Raw genomic sequence first — 24,359 nt, 5'->3', positions numbered from 1 at the left:
TATGCACTCTGTATGTGGTTGTTACTCACAATTAAAAAATAAATTGTTATATTTTATTCTAAGGCCAATTTGATAGAAACTCCATATGACTCAGGAAACAATCTACTCCTGGGTTTTGTTACTCTAACCACATTGTGACCCATTTTTAGTGTATATTTTTGTTTGATTTTTCACTATTTTTAGTGTGTGTTTTTGTTGCTATTTCACCTTTGCACCAGTCTGCTTTGGAACTTGAAAAATATGGTCTTCAACTCATTTTAAGACCAAAAAATATGTCAGCACTTGGAACTTAACACTCATCACACTAGTTGTTGTCTTGGTTGAGCCATCAAGATGTGAGTTTGGTCAGGTGTACTACTCATCCCACGCTTCCACTGGTATTGCCCTTGGTAGTGGGCAGCCCTTCTCCAGCAAATGCATAGTTGCACAGGATTGTCCATTTGGAGTCCAGGAAGGACCCTGAGGATGTATAAGTTGACTGGCATGTTTCAGGGCAGTTCCTAGAGGATGATGTAATTACAACATATAGTCTCCTGGATCCCAAAATAATAGGACTAGAAAGAGTACAGAGTTATGGGATTGTTCTGCAGGAGGAGAAACTGCAGGAGCAGCTTCAGTAGCAGGAGAAGCAGCTCTATGGGTCCAGGAAGACATGGTAGGGGAGGATCTAGGATTCCTGGCAGCCAGAGCTTTGGGCATGGCCTGAGAGTGGAGAGCATGGATCCTTAGCTTCTGCCTCCAAATCCAGCCCCCACAATTAAGTTTAATTTTGTGGGAAAGAAGGAGAGCATACAAGTCTTGGTTCCTCTTAGAAAGAGAGTTGGGTCAAGAGGGAGGAGCACAGCCTGGCTGGGCTGGGCTGGCTTGTTTCCCCACAACTAGAAGCCCCATTTGCTCCTTTGGAGAATTGGGTGGGGTAAGATAGTTAGGCTGAAGGCTGGAGATGTACTCCTTATAGGAAAATTTGTTTGGTACTCATCATTGTCATGCCATCTGGAACCAATTAATGACAATCACTGAAGTACCACTGTATTTTAATTTTATCTCAATTATAGTGATTTTATATTCTAAGAAAACAAAAAACAAAGACCGTAGCAATAACAAGAACAAGAATACCTAGGGGCATTGCTTAAAAGAGAATCTTTGAGAAAAGTGACTACACCTCTTTAGGTCTCAAGTTCACCATATGTTAAAAGAAGGTATTTAGTTAAATTACCTTGAGTTTTGTTTTTGTATTTCACTATTTATTTGTAAAAATCTTCCTTAAAAATTCTGAATTCCAAATTCTCTCTCTCCTTCCAGAGCTTTACCCACCCACTGAGAAGACTGATTTGATATCAATTTTTCATGTGATATCATTCATAATGTTTCTATATTAGGGATATTGCTAAAATAGCAATAAATATAAAGAATGTGAGGAAATTATACTGTAATTTCCATTTAAAGTTCATAGTTTTCTCTCTAGAGATAGCACTTTTATCAAGAATTTTTGAAATTTTCTTTGATTATTGTATTAATCAGAGTTTTAAGGTCTTTTGTAGTTGATCATTATAACAATTTTTGTTACTATGAAAATGATTCCTTGTTTGTGTTCACTACAATTTGTATTAGTTCAAAAAGTTCTTCCCAGGTTTTTCTGAATCAACCCCCCTCATAATTTCTTATAGCATTATTGTATTTGGTCACAATAAAATACCACAACTTATTCAGACATTCCCCAATTAATTGACATTGCCATAATTTCCTCTTTTTTGCCACCATGTAAAAGACTTGGTATAAATATTTTTTGTACATATATGTCTTTTATTCTTTGATCTCTGGCATATGTTCAAGTTTTTATTGCTAAACCACAGTGTTTGCACAGTCTTATAACACTTTAGTGAGAGTTCCAAATTGTTCTGAATGAATGATTCACAATTCTAACCTTCATTAATCTTCCTATTTTCATTAGCAATTCATTAATTACCTATTTTCCTATGTTACCTTCAGCATTTGTCATTTCTAAAAGATGTGAGATGATAAACCAAAGATTTTTTTTAATTTGAATTTCTTTAATCAATAGTGATTTAGAACATTGCTTTATATTATTACAGATAGCTTCAATTTCTTCTTCTGAAAATTGTCCATTCATATATGCAATTTCCCTGATAATCTCTTTTGTGTTTATTTTTACTTTTACTTTTCCTGAAATCATGACTACTACCCTTGTCTTCTTTATTATTTATTTAGCTAAAGCTTAATAAATTCTGTTCTGAGTCCTTATTTTAATTCTGCATGTGTGTGTTTCGGTTTCAAATGTAAACAAAATGTTGTTGCATTCTGGTATCGAATCCATTTTACTATCAGCTTCTATTTTATGGGTAAGTTCATTTCATTCATATTCAGAGTTATGATTATTGTGCATTTCCCTCTGTCTCATTTTTTTTCTCTGTTCTCTGTGTCCTCTTCTCAAAACTGTTCCTTCTGAAAACTCTTGTTTTGCTTCTGACAACTTTTTTTTTTAAACATACCCCTCTTTTATCACTTAATATTTTTCTTTTTCTCTCCCTTTACTTTACTGTTGGGTAAGGTACACACAATTGAGTGTGGATATAATTTCTTCAATCTTTGAAACAATTTATATAAAAGAGAGGTTCAAGCATTGCCCACCATCACCCATTTTTCCATCTATTTTAAAACCTCTTCCTTGCATGACTCTTTTATAAGGGAATTTTTTCCCCATTCTTTCTCTCGATTCCCCCTTCTCCCAGTATATCCCTTTTTCTCAGCCCTTCATTTTAAATATTATTTTAATACAACTGACTCACACCTATAGCTTCTATTCATATAGATTTCTTTAAATTTGTCTAAGTGATAAAATTCTTGGGAGTTACATTTATCATTTTCCTATATAGAAATGCAAACACTTTCTTTGAGTTCTAAATCCTAATTCTAAGTTTTCACTTCCATAAAATGGGGAAAGTTGGACTAGATAACTTAAGATATCCTTGAAGCTCTAGATCTCTGAAGCTTTATTTCTATGAAGTTATTAAATATTCCATGTCCATAAAATTCAGAAATGAATGTGAATATAATAAAATAGTACTATTTATGAAATACAATGAAAGAAGTTTCAGTGAGTAATGGAAAGACTTTAGAAATTGGTGCCAAGTGAAGTAAGCAGAAACAGAACGATCCATAATGGAACATAATGAAAAATAACTTCCATAAAATAAATTTAAAACTTTGATTTGTGAAGTTTATCAACCATGATCTAAGAGGTCCACTTAAGACTTATGCTACCCAACTCAAAAGGGTTATGAAAGATTAATATGTATGTGATGTATTTTTTGGACATGGCCAACATGGGAATAAGTTTTTCTCTTCTCTGTTTATATGATGTACATCATTTATATTGATCCATGCTTTCTTTCATTCTTTACTTCTTTGTTCTTTCCCTCATTCGCTTCTTTTTTCTCTCTCTCCTTCATTTCCTCCTGTCTCCTTCTTTTATCTTTCCCTTCTATTCTCCCTCACTCCTTTTTATTTCTTCCCTACATTCTTTTATTTTTCAGTAAGTAAAGAGAGAATGGGGAAAAATACAAATGTTTAGAAATTAAAACAATAAAATAATAAAAATTGTTGAAAAGAAATATTTACTGGGAGTAATAATAGGGATAACTTAAAGACATAGGCAATTCAGATATTTGTTCCTAAGATCAGAGAAAAACATTACAAGATGTGCAAATCATCTTCATTTTAAAGAAAGCTCTTCTTTTTCCTTGTCTTTCATTATGAGCCAAAAATATGGCTTTATAATTTTTTTTTCTTAAAATCATTTACTGATCATGTCCCATCTTATAAGTAAGTTCAGCAGCTAGCACAACTTCTGAAAAAAGCCAAAAAATGAATATATTCACAATCATATTTTTCAAAAGTACAAATCATATTTGACTCAATTATATAAGTATTATTTTGTAACAATGACTTATAGGTGTAGATGTATTTGATACAGTTGTCAGTCCTCTTTATTAGATCAAATGCTATTGTGATAATATATAATGTACAAAAAAGTTAACTATTTCCAAACAATACAAAAAATAAATTGCATTTTTCTTCTTGTAAGCATAAGGAAATAACAAGTAGAAAGATCAAGGAAAATGTCTTGTTAGGACAACTGTATATTTGCCTGGTATGCAAGATTCTCTAAAACAAAAATTTGTTGTTATTTTCAGTTACAGATTAATGAAAATGAAAATGTATTTTTCCCATCCAAACTAATCTATCCAAAGGAGCCAGAAAGACCTCAAGTTAAGAATCCTTATTCTGAAAAATGCATTATATTTTATTTTAAAAAAATAATATTCATTTCCTTTTAATGATAATTAATATCTTACAATAAATGGCTAATTATGTTTGTATTTTTATGCTTTAAGGGAAGAAGAGGAATAAATGAGTGGCTTATTGGTACCTGTGTCATTGAATGGAGTAACAAGGATCACATGATGTACAAGCCCAGAGAGGTTTAACAATCCTACGGCGAAATTATTGATGTCAAGGGTAATTTACATACATCTGGTAAAAGGGGGAAAAGAGGTAACTTTTGTGTAATCCAAGTAATCTGGAGAGATGCATTCCTTGTGGGCTACTACTTATAAAGTTCCTTGCTATTGTGAAGTTTTTCGAAAAGCTTTGAAATTTAGGGGTGTTTACTGTTTCTAAACACTAAATTTTAAATATATTTTCCTTGGCAGCCTGTCAATCCACAAGCATTTATTAAGTATCTACAATTTACTAGACACTGTCAAATTGAGATATACAAAGGACAGAAAGTTACCTGAATTTTGAGAGTATACATTCAAATGGGAAATCCAATGTATAAGTGTATACATGGAAAATAAATACAGATAAGATGCATAGCAGCTGGGGTGACAAGAAAAGTTCTGCTGTGGAATGGGCTATGTAAAGAATGCCAAGGGGACTAAGAGGCAGAAGTTAGTTGATGGAGCATTCGTCCACAAGGAGTAGACAGTGTAAAGGTTTCAGAGATGAAGTGACATGTTTAAGAAACTTCAAATAAGCTAGTGTATTATTACCATGCATGACAATTCATGAATAAATAAAAATTAAATTAAATTAAATAGAAAAGGTCTACAGTTTTGTAACCTCATTCTTTTTATAGTGATCATAGTACAGTGAGGAAAAAGAGAGGGTGATTTAGATTATCTGTAAACATACTCAAGAACATACGTTTTTCTCAAAAGTCTATCAACATGACATATGATTAGGAATAAAGAAACCTAATCAATTTTGAAAATATTAGAAATAACTAAAACTTTGAAAAGGAGATTTTAGTTAAATTAAGGACAGCTTACAGGTTCTCCTGCAAGAGGCAAATATAAAGATGTTGTGGTAGTTTCCATTTGTATCATGTGCCCAAAACACAGATTTACTTCCCAATGCAGTTCTCATGATTAGCGTAAACAAACACACACACACACACACACACACACACACACGCACACACACTAAATCTTCATGATGATAATTGCAGCTTTTATACTAATTTCTCTTCCAGAGGATAAAGGGCTGAAAAAAAATTCTGTTGAGAACTTGATGAAAGAACTAAATCCTAGCCAGAAGTTGATATGCTACTCCAATTAAAATTCTATCTTTTACAGAAAGCCTTCCCCAGTCCTTCTTAATTTTAATGTCCTCTCTCTGTTAATTACTTTCTTCTTTGCATATAGGTTGATATATATATATATATATATATATATATATATGTGCGTGTGTGTGTGTGTGTGTGTTTGTATGTTGTCTCCCTCTCCCTATTGGATCATAAGACCCTTGAGAGCAGGAGCTATATTTGATTTTTTTTTTCTTTTATGTTCAGCGTATGGTAGGCAATTATTGTATATTGAATGAATGAAGCAAAGGAGGGCAGAAAAATGAAGGATTAAAAAGTATATATGAAAATATTGTCTGGCTTTACGAAATGAGAGAAGACATAATTGTGAAGGCTACCCAGAAGTATCAGGCTAAGATATCATGAAACACTTGGCCTTTTGTAGTTGTTTGTTTGTTTGTTTTCCCCTAAAGAGAGATTCAGAAAGTATTAGATTTGGGAAAGATTAAATGATGTCACACATAAATAATTAACAGTGAAAATACTTTAAATGATAGTAAGCAAATGTTTACTGATGAGTACATCACATACAGATCAGACTTTCACAGAACTAGGTGTGAATATTTTATGATCAGCACTAGTGGAGAAAATACCCACAGTGAGAATATTATAAATCGATGAAAGATGGAACCAAGTCAACAAAACAAAATCCACTTCTGAAACATCTATTCTTTGTTGCAGTTCTTGATAAATCCAGCTCATGTCCAGAAATAGCTATCATTGACCCATAAGGATAATGACTATTTCTCTGAGTCCCAAAGAGCTAAATTTCTCTGTAGTGCTTATTTGATCTTTGTGTGCTATTGATGACTACAGGGAATTAATTTTATGGGGAGAGGATCAACCAGCACTTCAGAGAATGGGGAAAGAAATTCAGCTTACAATCAATCAATAGACTCCTAACTGAGATATAATTTTCTATAACTGTCTTTGCCAGTCAAGTGTGTGGTTAGGTAGAGCTAAGGAGTAAAACGTCACCCTTCTAATCATTTTTTAAGATTCCCTATTCCCTAACATGTAAGTTTAAAATCTATGCATTTCTATTTCTAGTTTATTTTTCAAGACCTATCAAAACTATGTCCTTCTATGTGTGTCCCCAAAGGACAAATGTTTTTCTATTTGCCTTCCTTCACTACTCAACAATTAGAAGACCATTAGTTCAACATTTTCAGTTATAATCTTACATTATTCTAAATTTTTTCATACTTCTAAAGTATTTGAAGGCTCATATCAATCCTGTAAGCTAAGTAGTACAAGTAACATTACCCTCATTTTACAAATGAAGAAACATCCAGAGTATTAAAATAACTTGTTCAAAGTAGCAATGGGCTTAACCCAAGAATAGATTTAAACTCAGTCTTGTGACTTCAATTATAACTTTCCAGCACTTCTCACCACTTCTGTTATACATAAAAGCTAAAAAAGTAGAAGCAAGCAATTTGATTCTAGACTTTATCTCATCCTTGCCTGACTCATAGCCTTGCTGAGAAAATTCAGTCTTAATTCTTTTTTCCCTGAGTGGATGCCATCAGTTGGGGAATGGCTGAGTAAGTTATGGCATATGAATATTATGGAATATTTTTATTCTATAAGAAATGATCAGAAGGATGATTTCAGAGATGCATGGAAAGACTGACATGAACTGATGCTAAGTGAAATGAGCAGAACCAGGAGATCATTGTACGTGGAAACATCAGTATTATATAATGACAATCAATTCTGATGAAAGTGAATCTTTCCAATAATAAGATAATTGATGCCAGTCCCAATGATCTTTTGATGAAGAGAGCCATCTACACCCAGAGAGAGGACTGTGGGAACTGATTGTGGATCATAACATAACATTCCCACTCTCTTTGATGTTGTTTACTTGCATTTTGTTTTCTTACTAATTTTCTTTCCTTTTTTATCTGATTTTTCTTGGGTAACAAGAGAATTGTACAAATATGTTTACACATACCATCTATTTTAATATGTATGACATATATTGGATTGCTTGCATTCTAGGGGAGGGCTTGGGGAGAAGGAGGGGAAGAGCTGAATCAAGGCTATTCAAGGGTCAATGTTGAAAAATTATCTGTGCATATGTGTAGAGAGTGGAACTTTGAAGAAGTATACTTGAAACAAAGTATTAACTCAGAGGAATTGATGAGATGATTGTTCTTTAGTTCACATATATACTTAGTATTTTGCAAGGTGATGTAATGGTTCTCTAGTTCACACATATTGAGTATGCTGTAATGGTGTAATTGGAATTGGGGTATATAAGAATTGGGGACAGGAAGTCTGACTCACAGTCTGACTGTCTGTCCCCAGTTTCTTCCAGTAGTCTGCCAGTCTGCCATTCCAGTCTGTCAATCTCCCCCATGGTGCAGTCACACGGATAGTCAAAGACATAATGTCTATCTTCCAGTCCTTGTCAGCCCTCAAATACTATTTGCTCTACCACGCTTAATACCACGTGTATTGTCTTCCTTCATTAAAATACTGAGCATAGGGAATATTTTGCTTCATTATATTCCCAGTGTTTAACACTGTGTTCTGCACATAGTTAAAAATATAATAAAGTTTCTATTTATACATTCATGCATTTATCTATCTATTTACCTATCTTTGGAATCCATATATCTAAATGAAGCTAAAATTTTTATTGTAATCAAAGATTTAGTAGAATTAGGTGATGTTGCAAATGTTATATATAAATATATTGGTTCAGAGTAATTTCATTGTTATTAATCTAAATGATTATAATCTCAAGTACAAGGATTTTTATACAAATATACACTAGAGTGTGGCTCAATGGCTGTCTCTGCCACTTTTTCACTGCCAACACAGCTACTCCTGGAATCCTCTATTTCCCTCTTTCTCAACTACCCATAAATTCAGCATGATAGGGATGCTAATTTTCTCAGCTTTTAAAGACCTTTTTTTTCATTTCCTCTGTGAGTATAAAGTTCCTGGATTGTGGAAGATATTTCTAGAAAGCAAAAAATTCCTTCCCATGACTAATGACAATTCTGCAAGGTCCTTCAAAACTATCTCTATTATTATTTCTCAAGGTCTTTTATCTCAACTGAGAAACTATTTTGCCTTCCTACATCTAAGGAAAATTAATTTAATGAAGAAACAACTATTTATTAAATACAAACTATATGCCAAGCATTGTGCTAGACAACGTGAATACAAAACAAAACAAAACAAAACAAAAAACAACCAAACAAACAAACAAAAAAAAAACCTTCTCTCATGGATTTTTTTTTTCCTATTAAGAAAAAATGCACTTGTATAATCACACATAGAAATTGTATACAAAACTAATTGTCAGGTAGAAGGAAGGAGGCACAAAAATTAGAGAAATAAGGGAAAACTTTATTTTTCAGATGATACTTGAACTGAACTTTAAAGATTCTAAGTGTTTGAGAAAGGTTTCTAATTAAAGTCTTCTGAACTCCAGGATTATTACTCTATCTACCACAACAGGCTTCCTTTCAGTTTTTCCCCAGTTTCTTTATTTGGTAAATAATGAGGTTGGTCCAAACAAAAACTTACATACCTTTAAAACATGTTTTTATGGTCCAAACTGGGACAACCAGATGTTGAAATGGATAGACCAATGGATTTAGAAATAGGAAGACCCAAGTTCAAATTTGCCTCAAAATACTTAGTTTTATCACTCTAGGTAAGTTACTTAACATCTGTTTGCCCCAATTTCCTCCCTGGTGAAATGAGGATAATAATAGGATTATCTACCAGGGTTATTGTGAGTATCAAATAAGATAATAATTGCAAAGTGTTTAATACAGTATCTAACACATAGTAAATGTTACATAAATGTTCACTATTATTATTGTTAAGCTTAGCTTAGACTAGAGTTTAGCATAATGCATTATTAATTGTAGTTGCTTAAAATAAATTGTTGAATTTAATGGAATGCATTTTTTTCCTTAAGTCATATAAGACTAAGGGAAAATCCCTAACAACAGAGGAATTTTTTTTTTGTCTTTTAGGGTTTCCCTACTTATTTTTAATTCATTTAAATACATAAATACAACCAAGAGAATTGCCCAAAAATATTGTATTCTGAACATTAAATGAATTTTAGCATTGGTGCAGTCAGAATAGAATGAATGCAGTTTTTACCTAGAATGCTACATATTCCAGTTTTAAGTGCATCAAAATTTTTCTTCATGAAAAAAAAAATGAACAAGCCATATAGGATGCCTGTCTTTTGCAAAACAGTGACTTGGGAGTTGGTTCTATGTGATTATCTTCCGTGTAGTTCAATGTAAAATATGGCATCAGAAATGAATTACAACATTTTGGGCTTTTTTCCCTTAAAGATCAAAAGAAATTAGTATGAAAATCAGACTATCAAGAAATATGTATTAAATAAAAATAGAAGTAGATAAACTCCTGACTCTCCAAAGTATTTATTTCAAATATGTTTTCATATTTTCCAAGGGCCATATTCTAGAGCAAAGGTCTTAACTTAGAACTCATAAAATTGATAGATAGATATATAGATAGATTCATAGATACATAGGAAAAAGATAGATATATCAATATAATTGGTTTCCTTTGTAATCCTTTGTATTTTATTTTATATAATTAAAAACATTTAGGAAGGGGGTTGTTTAAGGCTTCAACATAGTATCAAATAGATTTAGGATACAAAAAAATCACTAAAAACCTTTATGCTATGTGATTCAATAATACTTCAGTTTTTAACCTAACCATGTATAGATTGCATAGCAAATTCTGGTATGTCAAATTGCCCAGTATTCAAACAAGGTTGTCCATTTTCCTTTTTTTCATTGCCCTTTTATTTTTTTGATAGCATTTTGTTCATAAAAGCTTTCATTTTAGGACTGATCTGAAGTGACTTTTGTGGATGTTTGCTCACCTCCACCCACATGAAATAGGCTCCATTTGAAACCATTAAAGCTATCAACTGCCTTGGATGTGTTGTCAAGGAATTCATTGGGAGAAAGAGATTGATGGAGTCCCATGAAGCCTGAGTTTCCTAAAAAAACTGAACCTGTTCAAACTTTAAATGTTCTTGTAAAAGTAACATAAAAAAAGAGTAAAAACTCTAGGCATCCAAAATGAAAAGTGGAAATTGAGGGAGAATGATAGAAGAACAGGAGCATCAAATAGGACTCTTCCATCCTGGACTGAAAATTCTTCTACTAAATGGCTGAATTTTACTGAATTTTATTTTATTACCATTCAATATATTTTTTTAGGAAAATAATAGTTCTTTATAACATCAATTTACCTGAATATTTGCCTTACATAAGACATAAGTCTGTAGTAGAAAGTTTACTTGGATTCTGGAGAATTACACTGTTTATGTCATTATTACTTATGTGATTGAGTAATTCATCTGTTCTCTCTAAGCTTTTTTTCATATTTATAAAATAAAGGCAAATAATACTTGTAAACCTATTCGAGAATTGAAAAATGATAATGAAGAAAAAATTTCACATAAGCCTAAACTGGTATGTGAATGCAAGGTATTAATTATGACAAAGATTAATATGATATTAAAAACTATTTTACTGAGGCAGAATATGTTGAAACATTGCTAAATTATTTTTCAATTTGGGAGGGCAATTCAATGAATGTTATTCAAAGAAAAGTTGTATTTTGGATGCTGACTATAGAAAGCAAAAGAATTTTCATTAAATGAAAACATGAATTAAAAATAATTCAATATGCCAGCAATGTAAATTTTTTAAATTACTAATACCTGAAGCTAATTTAATGTTTTAAATATGGCAGATAGTTTTATATACATCTCATTGTATCCTCCTGACAATATGAGGTATGCAGAGTAGATAGACTGAGAGTAAATTTAGTTGAATTATCTGTGTTAAATGAGCTAATATATATCAGCATTTGAACCCAGGTTTTCCTAACTCTAATTCCAGTATTTTGTCCAACACTCCTGTATACATTTTTATGTGTATATGTATGTATATATGTGCATATATTTAACTTGAAGTATATATATGTATGTACACACATATTCATGCTTCAAGTTAAGTAGGGGAATTTTGTGTGGTTTCCTTTGAACTCCAGAACTACTTGGAAAGTCTTATCTAAATTAATAGGACTGCTAAGTCTTGGAAATAGATGGCAAATTCCCAACCTTGAGTTTCTCATTGACTTTGCACACCTATTGCTTTTTGTCATAACAAAACTTCTGACACTTCTGAGACTTTATGCTGACAGGGCATAGCTTACCTTCTTCCACATTTCTCAAAACATAATTCAAATATTTAATTAATTGAAATAAGCAGCTTTCTTTTCTGAACTCCAGAGTGTTTCATCTTCTCTCTATTCAGTAATGACCGAATAGTTTGTGACTGTTCCTTTTGTTATAACAATGATCCACAATTCTTGTTTCTTCTTATCATTGAACATTATTCAGGCCTAACTTTCTTAGGTACTGAGATATATATATATATATATATATATATATATATATATATATATATATATATATATATATATATATATATATATATATATATATATATATATACATATATATATATATTTAATTTGAAGGCCTATTATAGAAGTTTGAATGAAAGTCTGAAGTTGAAGGCAAAAGAAGAGCTTTTATAAATATCAAGTGAGTTAGGCTAAAAGGTGGGAGGTGGTCAAAGGGTGAATTACTTTATATCAAAATATATAAAAATATAAATATTCTTATATATAAAAATTCTTATAAAATTTTGACAACTCAAATAGCAAAACATGATGTGAATTTTGATAAATATTTAAAAAGAAAAAAATATATTTAAGAACACATACACTAAAAATGGAAACATTTTTGTTCTTAGAAGTAATGAACAACTTAGCAAATAGCAGACTACTGGGAAGAACAAAATAATGTCTCCATTGCTATGTAATAGTAATTGATAAACAAGCAACATAAATATCTTTTCCTTGCTGAGACAACTGGGGTTAAGTGACTTGCCCAGGGTCACACAGAGCTTTTAACATAGATTTCTAAATATTAAGTCATAAAAAATTTAACTGTTCTTTCAACTGAAAAGTTTTTGGTTTGGTATCATGGAATGATTTTTGGGAAATTAATTTAAATACACTTCTCAATAACATTTTTTTTTAGTGCAATTACGGTTAAGTGACTTGCCCCAGGATCACACAGCTAGTAAGTGTTAAGTATCTGATTTTGGATTTGAATTCAGATCCTCTTGACTTTAGGGCCTAGTACTCTACTCAGTATGCCATCTAAGTGCCCCTTTAGTAGCATTTTCATAGAGAATCTCTTGCAAAAGAATCAAAAAAAGGAAAATAATCGATTATTTATTTCATTTGGGCAAGTACTGAAAGACAATGTGGAAATTGTAGTATTTAATATTATAACTTATTTTACATAATGAGGAGATAATGAATTAGAGGATAATTGAAAGAAGAAAGGGAATGAGAAACTATAACATTTGTTTTGAGAAGAGGTTAATGTAATTTTACTTCTCTTTCATGAAATTCATATCAGTTGCTGGAAGCATTTACAAGCCAAATAAATTTTACGAGGCACACACCTAACAAATGTCAAAGGTAACACATGAATCCATATCTTCCTTCTTCTAAGACTGGACTCTGCTTACTGATTCAATTATAATAAAGTTTGACTCAAATAAAATGCTGAAACACTTGCTTTTATGGTGATATTTTTTTTTCTTTCTAGGGAGATTGGTTTAGAGCAGTTGTTTAGTTCTATTATACAAAAGCAAATTGACAAATGACACTGAATGTTCCTTTGCCGATTTGTCCCAGCCTTTAGCAGCAACCAACTCACTACCAAGTAAGCATGAACAGATGATCTCATAGAATATCTTCCATTTTTTTCTAAAGCATTTTCAGTTCTGTGATCCTGTATAGATATGGAATACTTGGAATCATTTCCTGTTGTGTCAGACTCTTTCTGACTGTGTAGAGTATACTGTTTATTTTGTTTTTTGGGTGAAGATATGTATGTTTTGTCATTTGATTCTTTAGAGGATTAAGGCAAAGGAAGACTTGCCTAAGAACCCACAGCTACTAACTGTTTAAGGCTAGATTTGAACTCAGATTTTCATGACTTGATCTCCCATTCTCTAAACACTGAACTATCCAACTGCCTCCCTTGAGTGTTCTCAGCTTCAAAGTCAAAAATAGATGAAAAGACATTTCTGCCATCCAATCAATTCACATCATTCGGTTCCTCCCAAAGACTGTGTATTATATTCCAATCGGCTAACTCTAGGAAAGACTTTACTTGGTTTGGCAAAATAGTAATTGTCTTTTAATGAATAATGTCAGCCCTGGTGGGATGGGAGGTAAGAGAGCTTCAGCAACAAATGGTTATTTTATCCTTTCAAAAGTCCCATCAGAGTACATGGATATAATTGCCTCTTTTATTTGTTTTGCAATAGTTCTGGTTGTTTACAAGTTATGTTGCCACTAACAAGTCATTAACCTTTTAGAACTTAAGTTTTAACATCTATAAAATATAAAATCTACTTAGTTGTATAGTTGGAGAAAATTGCATATGGAGTTTCATTTTCAGAGAAGGAGAAAGAGGTAAAAAAGTATTTTATCCCAATTAATAATGTTAACCTTATCTGGAGAGAAATCATAGAAGGACTCAAAATAAAATTTAAAAATCAAATGAGAGACCTTGAAAAAACCATCCAAGAAAAATAAGATTATGAAAAAAAGATAACAGTTAACCAATTAGAAAAGGAGATAATCTTAAAGACAAAAATAGCTCCTTGAAAATTAGAGTGGCTCAAAGGAGAAGCCAGGGAAGCTGTAATATACCTAGAACTAACAAAATAGAATATAAAAGGTGAAAAATAGAATATAATGTGTTAAGGACCATCCCTGGATGAAGGGACAGTTCTATTCTCCTAGAGCCTCCACAGCTGTAAATCATAACATTTGAAGGTTTTGCAAAGCAGCCTTAACTAACCCATATGTCCCTTGTAGATTAATTGAGAATTAAATAAATTGGAGGCAAGAGAATGCAACTGCCTCCCAGTCTCCTTGTATCATCATCATCCTCTCCCATGAAGAGATCCATTCTACATGTCTGAGTTAGACCTCCAGCAGCCACTAGTAGGTGGCTCCCATATCACAACAATAATATGAAACATAAGAAAAAAAAAGAGAGAAAGAGAGAGAGAGAGAGAGAGAGAGAGAGAGAGAGAGAGAGAGAGAGAGAGAGAGAGAGAGAGAGAGAGAACAGATCAAGAGAAAATAAAAGAATAATTGAACTATCTGAAAACTGTGGGGAAAAAAAAAGAATCTTGACATAGTAATACAAGAAACAATTGAAAATTGTCCTGAAGTTATAGAACATGAGAGGAAAGTAGAAATTAAAAAGAAAATCCACTGATCACTATTTCAAATAGATTCTTTGTGAAAAGCACATAGATATAAAATTACCAAATTTTTAAACCTGTAGATAAAAGAGAAAATATTGGAAGAAATAAGGAAAAAAATTAAACATGCTAGAGCTATAATTAGAAAGTAGCTGGAGCTACTTATCAGCAGCCACAATAACAGACTACAAGTCCTTGAATCATATATACGGACAATCAAAAGATCTATACCTGCAGCCAAAAATATTATATACAGCAAAATTATCTATAATATTGAATGAAAACAAATGGATATTCAAAGAACTTGCAGATTTTCAAGACTTCTTTTCAACTAAAGCTGAACTAATAAATAGAAAATTTTAAAATATAACAACCAATATCAAAGATCAATTTCAAGGAACTTAACATGGACATATTATTTCTATTTTTTAAAATGAAATGTAAGCCATATGTTTAGACTGAAATCAGCAATTGGATAATCCAGCTCAAAAAAAAAAAAAAAAAAAAAAAGGTTGAGGCAAAATAGAGTAGAATCTGAAAAAGCAAAACTGCTGAGAAAAAGGCAAAAGTATTAATTATTTATGCAAATGAGGTACAGAGGAAGAATAGCCAGAGGCATTGGGGAATGAGGAGCATTAATCCTTCTTAAAATCTACTCATGTCAGGAATGGGTTAAATAAGCAACTAAGCAACACTATATATATACATCATATATATATATATATATATATATATATATATATACATATATATATATATATGTATATATATATATATATATATATATATATGTATAGCAACAAGGATATGGCATCCTCAAAAAACTATAGAGAAATATGGGGGAAGGGATAAGCAAGGGCAAAGCAAAGGTTGGGAAATAAGGGATTCATGGACAGGGAAGATTAAGTAAAATCAAGGTAAATTAAGGATCAGAATTATAACAGAACAGTTAGCAGAGATAGGGGAAAAAAATAAGGATTCACTTAAGAGAGAAATCTATGTTATATATCTGCCATACTTATGTTGTTTTGGATGCATGTTTACATGTGGATGGATGCATATGTGTGTATATAAATGTGTCTGAGTATACATAAGTATGTATGCAAGTTGCTCTATGTATGAGTATGTGTAAATATTTATATGTGTGAGTGAGTCTGTGGGTGCATGTGAATGCTGTGTATGTGTGTGTGTGTGTGTGTTTGTAAATCTATATGTGCTTTACTGTAGCCTGTTTAGAGGGAGCTGTGGGAGGGGAAGGGGGAAAAGTAAAAAAGAAAAGACCATAGTAGAAAGCAAAATAATAACCTACAAGGTAGCAAAGAAAATATGAGCACATAAATATAATTTCTTCTACCATTTTATATCCTTTCTTGAACTGTCAATTTATTAGTATCTATTTTGAATCCTTCCTAATGTTCTGCTGGGCACTTGACAATGTTCTGTTTTGTTTTCCTTTTTTCTATTTTGTTTTTAATGAAATAATTTTTTAAAAGTTGATTTGAATTAGTGTCCATTTTCTTCAATATTATTGTCTTCAAAATCCTCTTGAAAATGGCAACTGTTCTCATTTCTTGACTGACTTTCCTCTCTTTAAAATTATCAAGATTATTTATTACAAAATCTAATGACCTTTTCTAATTTCTTATGCTTTTTGACATCTGCAATATTTGACAAACTTATATTTATTGCCTTGTAAATATTTTATTTTTTTCTGAATCTTTATGATAGTACTTTCTCTTGATTCTTTTTCTCCTTTTTTGACTGTTCTTTCACAATCACTATTGATGACACTTAATCTATGCCATATCCAGAAACATTTAGTGCTCCACATGGCTCAATTCCAGGCTGTCTCCTCTTTTTCTCACGGAAGACTCATATTTGATGAATTCATTAGCTCCAATGGATTCAATTATCATCTCAATTCAGATGGCTCTCAGATATGTCTATGTCACCATATGCTCTCGTCTAGTTCCACATTATTGTCTGCCCATGAGATGTTTGTAATCATAAGCATCTCACAGTTCATATGTTTAAAATAGATCATATTTTCCCCAGCTTACTACCCTTCAAATTTTTCTTTTAGTTCACAATCTCAGTGCCATCCTGAGTTCTTACCACATAACTACTGTCAGTTTGCAAAGCATGTCATTTTTATCACTACTGAATCTATCATATACATCCTCCTTTATTTACATAATATGATCATCATCCTAGTTTAAATCCTCTCACCTCATACCTGAAAAATTGAAATAATTTTCTAATTGAAATAATTGTTCTCCTTACCTCAATCAGGACAAAAATCTTTTTTATAATAGATTCTATATATCTCTAACCAGGAATGGTGTTAGGTACAGAAGATATCTTTTCAATATTGTATGTTTATTATGTCTTTTAATATTTTACAAATCCACAATTTATTAATGTGGATAAACTCTCCATCAACACAAATTATAATTTCTATAATTTTCCATGTTAGTAGCTAACCTAATAATAAGCCATTTGGAAATTTACTGTGTTGTTCCTTAGAGAATAGGTATTGAATGTGAGGCTAGATAAGACTCAAAGCTGCTCCAGCTTGGCAGAATTTAGAGATTTTTTAATCTGCTGATGGAGGTTTTAAGGTCCCAGAGTCATCATCAATCTATGATGAAGCATTGGAATAATAGTTAAGGGGAGTCTTTTTATTAAGAATAAAATACTTGTTCATTAATCCATTTATTTATTGAGGAATTTATCCATTTATTTATTGAGGAATGAATTGAGAGGGAATTCTGGGGCAGGAATTTCAGTAGTTTGATATTCTGGATATATAGTGTTGGGTTTTTGTCATTTATTCCTCCTGTAAAAAAGAGAGTTAAAATGAGAGTGGAAAATGAATAAATGAATAAATAAATGAGTATAAAGGCAAGGTTGGACAAATCTATAAAATACACATATTTTGAGAATGCTATGCTCAATAAAAGTTATTTTTTTAACTTTTTTTTTTTTTTTTTTTTTTTTTTTACAAACTGGGTTTATTAGTGACTAACTTAAAATCAAGAGGTCTTCTAATATACCTAATTTGCAAGCTCAAAATGACAATCATATTCTATGTGAATCAAGTTTTTGGATTCATGTTTATTCTTGTCAACAAAGGATAAACTCTGAAGATGTATACCATTTCATCCTTCCTGGTCCCTAAAAATGAAGGCTCAAAATGGTTAACCCTTACCTTACGCCACCTCAACTGCTATGAAATCATATATAGAGGAACCAGCTACAAATTATTCCACTGAAAAATTCTTCTATGAAATTTAACTTCTAGCCTAGAACATCTGGATTTATATCATCATAATAATAAGAAAAATAAGAATTTAAATGCTCTAAGTAGAACCCAGGCAGGTGTTAATGGTTGTCATAGCAGATTATATAAAACATTTATGAATCACTATTAATACCACTTGCTTAACTATGGTAAAATTAAAATTTTCTAACTTACAAAAGGGCCAAATATGACAGAACAAAGTAAAAGGATATTGATTTGTCTCAAGCATTTTGTTTACAATTCTAAAATCATAGCATATGAGGATTTTGTTCGTAATACTAGAGAATTTCAAAATTTGACGTTACTCATTGGAGATATTGAAACAGTAAAACTTAAAGGAAGGCCTTATTAGAAGCTCAAAAGATTTAAAAGAAAAACTGAGAATGAAGGGAAATTTCTACAATCTAAAAAAAGAAAATTCATCCTAATGAATATGAAATGCAATCATTCCCATTCTCTAATGTGCTTGGCAACCATAAAATTTTTTTTTCACCATATACCATTATCTGTGGCATAAAAGACTTTTATTCTCACATAATTGTAAAGATAAGTATTTATATTGTAAAGACAATTTTTGCTGTTTATTTTTTTATATGTATATATATATATATATATGTTAGATATATGTATATCACATATAAATTGTTTTGAACAAAATCCAATAAGTTAGAGTATTAATGACTTTGGCTTAGAAAATAAATTGATTTTACCATTTCTGAGATTATGAATGAACATTCTGCTTGATTTTTACATTGTTTTTTTCTTTTGGACTGGATCCTGAAGTTATGAAAAGGCACATTGTTTTTTCTTCATGCTTTCATGCTTGTTACATCATAATGTCCCTTATTACATCAGTTATAAATAGGCAGTGATGTATGTAAGAGAATACAGAATCCAATAATTCTTTGTCATTTTTACTAGACTGTATTGCCCACCACAGACTGATTTATTTGTATCTATAAACCTTTGTTACAAAAAGCAATTCAAACTTTGAGCCTTGTGTCATTCCAACAAATGAGCTAATTTCTAATACTGAAAGGAGAGGAAGATGATGGTGCATAATAATGAACATTGACACCATAGAAGTGAAGTTGCATTTGGGAAAAAAAAAATTCTCTGAAATTTCTGAACTACCCTGCAAATATATGATAACTCCATGGAATCAAGTGGACTTACTTTTCATAAAGCATATTTCATCTGGATAAGGACATATTTCTGGATTAAATCTCAAGTGTTTTGATATTTCTGTACTTTAGGAAACAGAAATCATAATGAGTAAAATGAGTTTTTTCATGGAGTTTCTCATGATAACACCTATTAAGAACAATGTCAGGGGAGACAGTGTTTTATATGTATGTGTTTGGAGAAAAAATTAATCTTGTCCTTGAAATTACAGTAAGTTATAACAATCTACAAATATAATATTTATTTTATAATATTTATTACTAACATATATATATATTATATGCATCCTTGTTTATCATTCTGTTAATTTGGATTCCATTTATGCTGGTGATGGAAAACTGAAGAACTATATTTATTTTTTAAATCAATATTTTTATAACATTGTACAATTGTAAAAGGATGGAAAAGTAGAATTTAATTAAAAGTTGTTCTCCATATGACATTTAAACAATATATTTTACTGTCAAAGAAAATCCATTTTATAAACAAATAAGTACCTAATTCAAAGAAACCTCAATATTTGAAAATAAATACATAAATTTTCAGAATAATGCATCATTACACATTAGGGTATTGATTTCTCTTCATGTTCCTTCTCTCTGGAATGAATGAAAACATTTATTTCTTTTATCATGAAAGATACTTTTAAAATAAAAGATGTGAATGAAAGCCATGATGTTGACATAATTAGGAGAAAGAAGAACAAAAAGCCAGGAAAAAAAAAAAGAAAAGGAAAGAAAAACAAACTCTCAGTTGTATGTTTGGGAAAACATGGTCAGTCAGTTAGGCAAGGACAAATGAATTTACATGTATAAATAGAAGTATGCAATAAGAGAATTTCGCATAGCATGAATCAGTCAGTAATAAGAAAAATAAAAATTTCAAATTAATTATTCCCATTTTGCTATATTTTTCCTCAAAATTTATACTAAAGGAATAAAAAATAAGCTGTTAGGAGACTAATTAGAAAATTTCTAGAATGTTAAACTTATTATTCCACTGAATCTATAAGTGCCATTGAGGGGGGAAAAGGCAAAAACTCAGACATTTTCCAGGAGATCCAAAGAATTTACCAGAGAATAAAACTAACTTGCTGAACCATAGAAAGAACTATTCAGGTTTTTTTTTTCCTTTCTTGAGAAGGGAAGGCACTTAGTGTCCCTGTATCGACCAAACTAATTTCTAAAGATTAAATAAATAATATTAATCATTCAATAGTACATATTAAAATATTAAAAGAATGAGAAATAGAAATATTGAATTATCTAAATTTTATGAAAGCCACAATATGAATAGTATATTGCTGTTGTATACAGTATAATGTATTAATGATTATGCATGATAGTCACATCAAATTTCCTTTGTTTACATATTGAATTCTTACAAAACTTCCCACAATCTGGACATCTTTCTGTGTGATACTCACTGCCAAAATCCTACAATTTCCTACATTGTGTAGTTTTATTTCCAGTTCTTTCTCCTATCAGGAAAATGAACATTTTAAGAGAAAAGGGGCTAAGAAAGTTAAAAAAAAATTAGCACAATATTACACTTAGCAGAAGTTGCAGAAGACAACTGTCCAGAACACCCTATAAACACTAGTGAACTTATCTACAGATAAGTTACAAGTAGGATATAGAATTGTTTCTTCATAGCCTTTATTCTATAATCCAACTCACTCTCTCTTTTTGACGTAATAAACACCTTTTATTTTAATCAAAGCAGATTACACCAGCATTTGAATTAGTTCTATTCAACCAAAAATTTAAATGTCTAATATATCTATCTATCTATCTATCTATCTATCTATATATATATATATATATATATATGAGAGATTGTAATAGCAGCTCATGGATGGAAAAGGAGATACTATATATATATATATATATATATATATATATATATATAGATAGATAGATAGATAGATAGATAGATAGATAGATAGATAAGTAAATACAAAGTATATCCAAGTTTAATCTTAGTAATTTCAAGAGGGAAAGACTGAAGTGATATGTCTTGTATGAATAGAGTGTACTTGGATTTTTTAATATTCTGTCCTATTACACTATTTTTGATAGAATGCCATTGAAGCTATTTTTGAGGAACTACCTCTTATCTCAAATTGATGTTCTGGTAACTATTGCTTCAATTTTATTTTCACTTATTTCTGGATTTTATTATTTCAATAATTGTATCTAAGTCATTTTATTAGTTTTTGTTATCACATTTGTTATTTAACATACCTAAGGATTAGACCCCTCAGCTTAACATTAAAGGTTGCCACAATCTTGTTAAAAAAATATTTCAGGCTCATCTTATTTTATTACTGGAAACTTCATTCCCGCTGAGCATCTATTAACTGTCCTTTAATAGGCCCCACATTTTGATATCTCCAATCCCTTGCTGCTTTTATTTTCTTCTTCTAAAATACAATTCCTGCCTACTTCATTTGTTGAACATCTTTTCTATCTCATTGTAAATGTAACTTTCTTCATACTATCTTCCCCAACTGGAATGGATCTTTCCATCCAATGAACACAAAAATTTTAATATTACATATACAGCATATAAAGATATATACAGATATTTGTATCATGTATTCATATATACATCATAATACATAATAAATCTCTCTATGTATAAAATTTAGTCATTCATGTTTATATATACACATAAACTATACATATGTCTTTCTGTGTATATGTGTATATATGCATATACATGTGTATGTTATATCAATATTTTATAGAATAGAACACAATAGATACTACCCAATAAATATTCCAGGCACCCTTAAAAAGTATTTGCTAAAAAATAATTTACTAGCAAGTAAAGAAAGATTAACTCCCTTAAATTTGGTCTTACAGCTTTTATGTAAATGAAGTTAAATTTTACCAGATTATTGAAATTTCTTGAAACATTTTTTACATACTTGTCTTCTGTGTGCTGCAATTTACCTGAACTTTCTGTACTTATTTAATATTATTATGACCTTCAGTTTGTTCAGGCACTTCTCATTAATTAAACCCAATTGCCAGCATTTTGCTATTGAAATTTAGGGTGTGGAATGTTTTCAAGGTAGTAATCTTCATTTTTTTCTCATAGGTTCTAACAGCAAAACATTGGAACCCTTAGCATTTAATTGTTCCAAATCTTTTATTTTATTATATAAAAATAGAAGGTCAGAGAGGTTAAATTATTTTTTTACAAATCACATTGCTATAAATATACAGCCTGTCATTTAAACCAAAATGTTATTACACCAAACTCTTTCCATTGAGGTGTACCACTGAAAGAGGGAAAGAAAAAGGGGAAAGTAAAAATGTATGGCAGAAAGGAAGGCAGAAATTAAGAAAGATGGATGTGAAGAAAGAAGGAAAGAAATAAAAAGAGAGAGGAAAGAAAGAAAGAGAGAGGGAGGGAGAGAGAAAAGTAAGAAAGGAAAGAGGAAGGAAAGAAGGAAGGAGGGAGGGAGGGAAAGAAAGAAGGAAGGAAGGAAAGAAAGAAAAAAGGAAGAAAGAATGAGAGAAAGAACGAAAAAAGAGAGAGAAAGAGAAAAAAGAAATAAAGAAAGAGAAAGGAAAGAAGGAAGGAAGGAAAGAAGGAAGGAAGGAAGGAAGGAAGGAAGGAAGGAAGGAAGGAAGGAAGGAAGGAAGGAAGGAAGGAAGGAAGGAAGGAAGGAAGGAAGGAAGGAAGGAAGGAAGGAAGGAAGGAAAAAAGGAAGGAAGGAAGGAAAAAAGGAAGAAAGGAAGGAAAAAAGGAAGGAAGGAAGGAAAAAAGGAAGGAAGGAGATAATGAAGAGAGAGAGTGAGGGAAGGAGGGAGAAAAAAGGAGGGAGGGTGGGGGGAAAGGAATGAAAATACAGATAGGAGAGAAAAAGGAAGGACAGGAGATACAGGAAATCAAAAGTGGGGAGGGCGTGAAAAATACAACTTGAAGAACATTCTTACTGAATTATCTTAATCCAAATGGTATGGTTCATTATTACCCTGTTTCCCCTATGGTTTCCCTAACAGTGATTTTTCAACTCTCTTTACTAACTTGGCAGATGTGAAATCTTTCATTTAAATCTGAATTCTGTTTGTATATTTGTTATTTTTCCATGCCCAACATGCTATAGAATGGTGCACACTGATCCAACAATACTAGTACTAGGAAGAAAGAATGGGGTAAAATGTTTTTGTACAAAAAAATAGAGAAAGAGAGAGCAGCTATTTTGGGGGATGATAAATAATTGGAAATTGAAGGGATGTTAATTGCGGAATGAATAAAGAAGTTGTGACATATGATTGTAATGACATTATTAAGTTGAAAGATATGAAGAGTAGGGGGCCGAACCAAAGTGGTGGAGAGGACACACATTTTTTTTTTTTTATCTGACCTCTCCCTTCAACCCTCAGACTAACTAGCAAATCCGGCCTCTGAATTAAATTAAAATTGTCAGCAGAAGATAATTATGAAGATCTCCAGAAAAGGTCTGTTTCAATTGGGCACAGAAGGAGATGGACCAAACACAATCAGGCTGAGAACAGATGCCAAATGCAGGCAGAGTGGAGTCCTGGGATGGTGTGGGCTCTGCAAGCCAGAGAATCTACAGGGAAGACTCTACAACAGCATTGATTGCTCTGCCCTTGTTGCAAGCCAAATAGATCAACAGACAAGTTATAAAATGTCCACACAAACACAAACACAAAAGTGAACCCCAACACACCAGAATTTCACTAGACTTGGCCACACTCACTCAATACCAGAAGTCAGTCAGCACTGACCCAACACAGTCCTGCTGCTTGTAGAGGAA

The sequence above is a fragment of the Sminthopsis crassicaudata genome, chromosome 4 (assembly GCF_048593235.1).
Source record: "Sminthopsis crassicaudata isolate SCR6 chromosome 4, ASM4859323v1, whole genome shotgun sequence".
Classification (NCBI taxonomy): domain Eukaryota; kingdom Metazoa; phylum Chordata; class Mammalia; order Dasyuromorphia; family Dasyuridae; genus Sminthopsis; species Sminthopsis crassicaudata.
This window is presented reverse-complemented; position numbering follows the sequence as displayed.